The 6232-nt window shown below is 35.4% G+C and overlaps 1 protein-coding gene across 14 annotated transcripts in view; it reads left to right on the top strand.

Annotated features, from left to right (window-relative positions):
* Positions 1–2193: 2193 nt before the first annotated feature.
* MROH9 (maestro heat like repeat family member 9) overlaps positions 2194–6232 on the top strand; it is a 98210-nt gene continuing 94171 nt past the window's right edge. For 5 of the 14 annotated variants that reach the window (XR_014052274.1, XR_014052273.1, XM_081485598.1 and 2 more), the window contains exon 1: positions 2197–2241. The gene's annotated coding sequence lies outside the window, so the exon portion shown is untranslated. Of the gene's footprint in view, positions 2697–5721; positions 6005–6232 lie in introns of those variants that run through there. The other 9 variants (XM_081485595.1, XM_081485589.1, XM_081485588.1 and 6 more) reach the window with 6 other exon arrangements.

Below are 6232 nucleotides of genomic sequence, written 5' to 3'. Positions count from 1 at the left end.
CTCCAGTGTTCTTGCCTGGAGAATCACATGGACAGAAGGAGGTTGGTGGGCTACAGTCCATGGGGTCACAAAGAGTGGGACACGACTGAGCAACTAACAGAGCACAATCATTAGCTAACTGAACAAAGAAACTGGCTATATGTGACCAAAAATATGGACTTTACAGAATTAGTCCTGGAAAGTCACAACATTCACAAAACAACACCACCACCAACACCAACAATAAAAATAATGAGCATAACAACAAACTCTGAGAGGGTAGCAATAGATCACTAGGGCTGTTATTAAGTTATTTTAAATATCCATATTTTAATGAAAATTATGACATGCAATAAAAAAGGAACTATGGTCCATATGCAGGGAAAAAAAAAACAATAGAAATGGTTGTTAAGAAAACCAGATGTTGTACCCACTAGACAAAGACTTTTAATAGACTGTAAAAAATATAGTGAAAGAACTAAAGGAAACTGTGTTTTAAAAAATATATAAAAACAATGTCTCTCTTACCAAATAGGGTATATCAAAAAGGAAATAGAAATTATACAACACAGTCAAATAGAAATTGTGAAGTAAAAAGTATAACTAAAATGAAAATTTTAGTTATTTAGTTTATTTATTTCAGGGGCTTAACAGCAGATTTGAATAGCAGACGATAAAATCATCAAACTAGCAACTAGGTCAGTTGGGGTTACAGTTTTAAAAGCAGAAATTTGAAAGAATGAGGAAAAATAAACAAAGTTTCAGAGGCTCATGGTATATCATCAAGTATACTAAAATATGCCTAATATGAGTAACAGAAGGAAAGGAGAGGGAGAATATTTGTAGAAATAATGGCCAAAAGCTTTCCAAATTTGATCCAAAAAGCCATTAACCTCCACACACAGAAGTTCAGAGAATGTGAAACAGCATGTCTAAAGCCAAAAATCAAAGAGAAAATCTTAAAAGCAACAAATGAAAAGCGGTTCACTTGTTGTATAAATATTGTCATAAGATTAACAGCTGGTTTGTCATCAGAAACACAGATGGCAGAATGTAGTAGGGTGACATGTGGGAAGGGCTGGGAGGAAAAAAAAATTGTCAACTAAGATTTTTATATCTGGCAAAATTATGCTTTAAAAATGAAGAAAAACCTTTGCAAAATTGAAAAGATTATAAGGGAATGCTCTGAAGAATTTCCAGCAAATTACATAACATATGCAATGGAGAGATTTATAGAGACACACACTATCAAAACTGACTCAAAAAGTAGGGAAAAATTGAACAGAACTATAACAAGAGATTAAATTAACAGTAAAAAACCTTCCTATAAAAGAATGTCAGAACAAAATTACCTTAATGGTAAGTTCTACCAAATGTTTAAAGACAAATTTACACCAATTTTATAAACTCTTCTAAAAAAAGTAGAAGAGGATTGAACATGTCTGACTAATGCAATGAGGCCAGCATTAACCAGATATCAAAACCAGATGAAGACATCTAAAGAAAACTTCAGCCCAAATTTATATCTCTCATAGTTATAGCTGTGTAGGTAGTGCCGATGGTTGTACAAATCTCTAATTATAATTAAAACTACTGAGTTGTACACTTTAAAATGGCAAATTTTATGGAATGTAAAATATACCTTAAATTTGTCATAAAAATAATGCTACAGTGAATATCCTTCCCCATGCCTCCAAGTTTGCAAATTCTACAAATGTTTCTGTCTATGGACCAACAACTGAAAATTCTGGTATGTAGTTTTTCAATTTTTCTAAAATATGAAAATTGCTCTACAAAGTAGCTATGTCATTTGTACTTCCTCCAGTAGTGTGAGAAAGTTCCAGTTTCTTTGATCTTTGCCAATATTTAAATAATCGGTTTTTAAATTTTACTTGTTTTTAGTTTTTATTTTTACTTATTTGTTGTGAAATGGTACTCTACTGGTTTGCATTTCTGTGACGTTGAGGAAGATTAAGCATCTTGTAATCTGTATTGACCATTCACTTTTGCTCTTCTGTGAATTTTCTATTCATATCCTTTGCCCACTGGCTATCAAGCTGTTGGTTTGCAGAACTACCTTTAAGTGCTAATAACATAGGAACCAGAGGCTTCCCTCCCCGGGAGTGACAGTAAGCATTACCAGCCATTTGGGCATATCAGTACTTTCTAGGCAAGAACCATGTCCATTCCAAAATGGAATCGTTGAAATATATTGTTGTCATGACGAGCAACAACACCTCAAAGGATTCCTTTGTCTAAGAGGTAAAACACTGGAGTTTCTCTTCACTACCAATTGCAAAGAAGTTACACATAAGTTAAGTGTTTTTTCTTCTATTGATCCTTCAGTCAAAAGCCTGTCTTCTTTCTAACCTTGATTACTTTTCTTAGTTTTTGTTCTCTTGAAAAAATTACGAATATATTATAATTTACCTCACAATGAGCCCTCTTCTAAAGTTCTTAACAAATTTGCCATTTGGAAGAGTTCATTTTTATTAATCTCCTGACTCCATGTCTATCTTCTTTCCCACCATCTGACCACATCTCTCTTGCCTCACAGGCATCTTGAGTACTTATACTAACTTATGGCAGTTTACACCATCAAAATTTAGACTCACCTCAAGCACTCAAGCTCTAAAATTGAGCTCCTTTCGATAAAACATTTATTTTTCTCAATGAAGCTGGATTTCAAGGAGTCAGGAAACAGAAAAGTTCATCAGGTAGTGAAATGCTTGAGACTAAGTAGTTTAAACATCAATTTTTTAAATGTCAGTCACAATTTATTTATTAAAATAAACCTTGCACATGTAAAAACCCAGAATAGCAAAACTTGTATCGCAGGAAAAATTCTAGATCTGTTCTAAAATTTATTCACATTTGTATTCAATCCTGTGAGAATTTTAAAGGGAAAACTTTTGCTAAAGCTAAGACTTTGATACAGTACACTGGTAGTACACACTTAGTAAATATGGAATGTTTGAAAAAAAAACAATGAAAACAGAGTGAGTGTGAGAAATGGTTTTAAATATGAAAGAACTTAAGGAATGTGATTCCCTTCTTCAAGAGACTAATAGAAAATAAACTTCGGCTCAAAGAGATGCTAGAGAAGCAGTGTGCACTTAATCTATTTAAAAGAAAATGGGGATTGTTTTTACAGAACTGAATGCAGATATTTAACCTTGTAAGCACAAAAATTATAAAACTAATTACCCATGAAAATTAGGAAATAAGGAGGAAGAAAATGTAAGTACCTTGATTTCTTTATTATTTAAATTTGAGGATTAATAGGTCATCAAGTAATATATACAAAAAGGCATAAATTTTTCACTAAGTGATTTTATCAACTAAAATCATACAGGGAATGAGGGAAGAGAGGAAATAGAATGAACAAACTTCATCTTTATTCACAGTTGGAATCGACATATTCAGTCTATAACGTTTTGAGAAATAAATACATTATAAAAATTATAGTCATCTTAATGATAATCACAACAGGAATGTAACATTTCATATTTAAAGAAGTACCCAAAAACACACCATATCACACACACACACACAAAGAAAGTAAGGAAAAAAATACTAAGCATTAAAGGACTTAAAAGTAGCAAAAGTAACAAAAAAATAGCATAAAATTTTAACAAAATTATGACCAAATCTACTCTGTTCAGTTCAGTTCAGTCACTCAGTGATGTTCAACGCTTTGCAAGCCCATGGACTGCAGTGCACCAGGCCTCTCTGTCCATCACCAACTCCCAGAGTTTACTAAGAGTCATATCCATTGAGCCGGTGATGCCATCCAACCATCTCATCCTCTGTCGTCCCCTTCTCCTGCTTTCTATCTTTCCCAGCATTAGGGTCTTTTCCAATGAGTCAACTCTTCCCATCAGGTGGCCAAAGTATTGGGGTATCAGCTTCAACATCAGTCCTTCCAATGAGTATTCAGAACTGATTTCCTTTAGGATTGACTAGTTTGATCTCCTTGCAGTCCAAGGGACTCTCAAGAGTCTTCTCCAACACCACAGTTCAAAAACATCAATTTTTCGGTGCTCAGATTTCTTTATAGTCCAACTTGCACATCCATACATGACTACTGGAAAAACCATAGCTTTGACTAGACGGACTTTTGTTGACAAAGTAATGTCTCTGCTTTTTAATATGCTGTCTAGGTTGGTCATAACTTTCCTTCCAAGGAGTAAGCATCTTTTAATTTCATGGCTGCAATCACCATCTGCAGTGATTTTGGAGCCCAGAAAAATAAAATCAGCCACTGTTTCCACTGTTTCCCCATCTATCTGCCATGAAGTGATGGGACTGGATGCCATGATCTTAGTTTTCTGAATGTTGAGCTTTAAGCAAACTTTTTCACTCTCCTTTTTCACTTTCATCAAGAGGCTCTTCAGTTCTTCTTCACTTTCTTCCATAAGGGTGGTGTCATCTGCATACCAGAGGTTATTGATATTTCTCCTGGCAATCTTGTTTCCAGCTTGTGCTTTATCCAGTCCAGCATTTCTCATGATATACTCTGCATAAATAAGCAGGGTGACAATGTACAGCCTTGATGTACTCCTTTCCCGATTTAGAGCTAGTCTGTTGTTTCATGTCCAGTTCTAACTGTTGCTTCCTGACCTGCATACAGATTTCTCAGGAGGCAGGTGAGCTGGACTGTTATTCCCTTCTCTTTAAGAGTTTTCCACAGTTTGTTGTGATTCACACAGTCAAAGGCTTTGGCGTAGTCAATAAAGCAGAAATAGATGTTTTTTCTGGAACTCTCTTGCTTTTTGATGATCTAATGGATGTTGGCAATTTGATCTCTGGTTCCTCTGCCTTTTCTAAAACCAGCTTGGACATTTGGAAGTTCACAGTTCACATACTATTGAAGGCTGGCTTGGAGAATTTTGAGCATTACTTTGCTAGTGTGTGAAATGAGTGCAATTGTGATGTAGTTTGAGCATTCTTTGGCATTGCCTTTCTTTCGGGTTGGAATGAAAATTGACCTTTTCCAGTCCTGTGGCCACTGCTGACTTTTCCAAGTTTTCTGGCATACAGAGTGCAGCACTTTCACAGCATCATCTTTTAGGATTTGAAACAGCTCAACTGGAATTCCACCACCTCCACTAGCTTTGTTTATAATGATGCTTCCTAAGGCCCACTTGACTTCGCATTTCAGGATGTCTGGCTCTAGGTGAGTGATCACACCATCATGATTATCTGGGTGGTGAAGATCTTTTTTGTATAGTTCTTCTGTGTATTCTTGCCATTTCTTTTTAATATCTTCTACTTCTGTTAGGTCCATACCATTTCTGTTCTTTATCGAGCCCATCTTTGCATGAAATGTTCCCTTTGTATCTCTAATTTTCTTGAAGAAATCTCTAGTCTTTCCCATTCTATTGTTTTCCTCTATTTCTTTGCACTGATCACTGAAGAAGTCTTTCTTATCTCTCCTTGTTATTCTTTGGAACTCTGCATTCAAATGGGTATATCTTTCCTTTTCTCCTTTGACTTTCACTTCTCTTCTTTTCAAAGCTATTTGTAAGGCCTCCTCAGACAACCATTTTGCCTTTTTGCGTTTCTTTTTCTTGGGGATGGTCTTGATCATTGCCTCCTGTAGTTAACCTCCATCCATAGTTCTTCAGGCACTCTATCAGATCTAGTCCCTTAAACCTATTTGTCACTTTCACTGTATAGTCATAAGGGATTTGATTTAGGTCATACTTGAATGGTCTAGTGGTTTTCCCTTCTTTCTTCAATTTAAGTCTGAATTTGGCAACAAGGAATTCATGATCTGAGCCACAGTCAGCTCCCGGTCTTGTTTTTGCTGACTGTTTAGAGCTTCTTCATCTTTGGCTGCAAAGAATATAATCAATCTGATTTTGGTATTGACCATCTGGTGATGTCCGTGTGTAGAGTCTTCTCTTGCGTTGTTGGAAGAGGGTATTTGCTATGACCAATGCGTTCTCTTGGCAAAATTCTATTTGCCTTTGCCCTGCTTCATTCTGTACTCCAAGACCAAATTTGCATGTTATTCCAGGTATCTCTTGACTTCCTACTTTTGCATTACAGAGAAAGGAATCTGTTTAAATTACATGAAACCCAGCAATATCCTACCTACTAGAAACATTTAAAAAATAAATAACTCAAAGATGGGGGGGCAAAGTACACAAAGAAAATGTAAACAACAACAAATTAGGAGTCAGGATCTTAATTCAGACAAGTTGACTTTCAGGCTTGAATTAACTTTAAAGCATTAAATGTGATT

This window comes from Giraffa tippelskirchi, chromosome 5 (genome assembly GCF_054371585.1).
Source record: "Giraffa tippelskirchi isolate mGirTip1 chromosome 5, T2T-mGirTip1v1.2.pri, whole genome shotgun sequence".
In the NCBI taxonomy this organism is placed as follows: Eukaryota; Metazoa; Chordata; class Mammalia; order Artiodactyla; family Giraffidae; genus Giraffa; species Giraffa tippelskirchi.
This window is presented reverse-complemented; position numbering and strand designations above follow the sequence as displayed.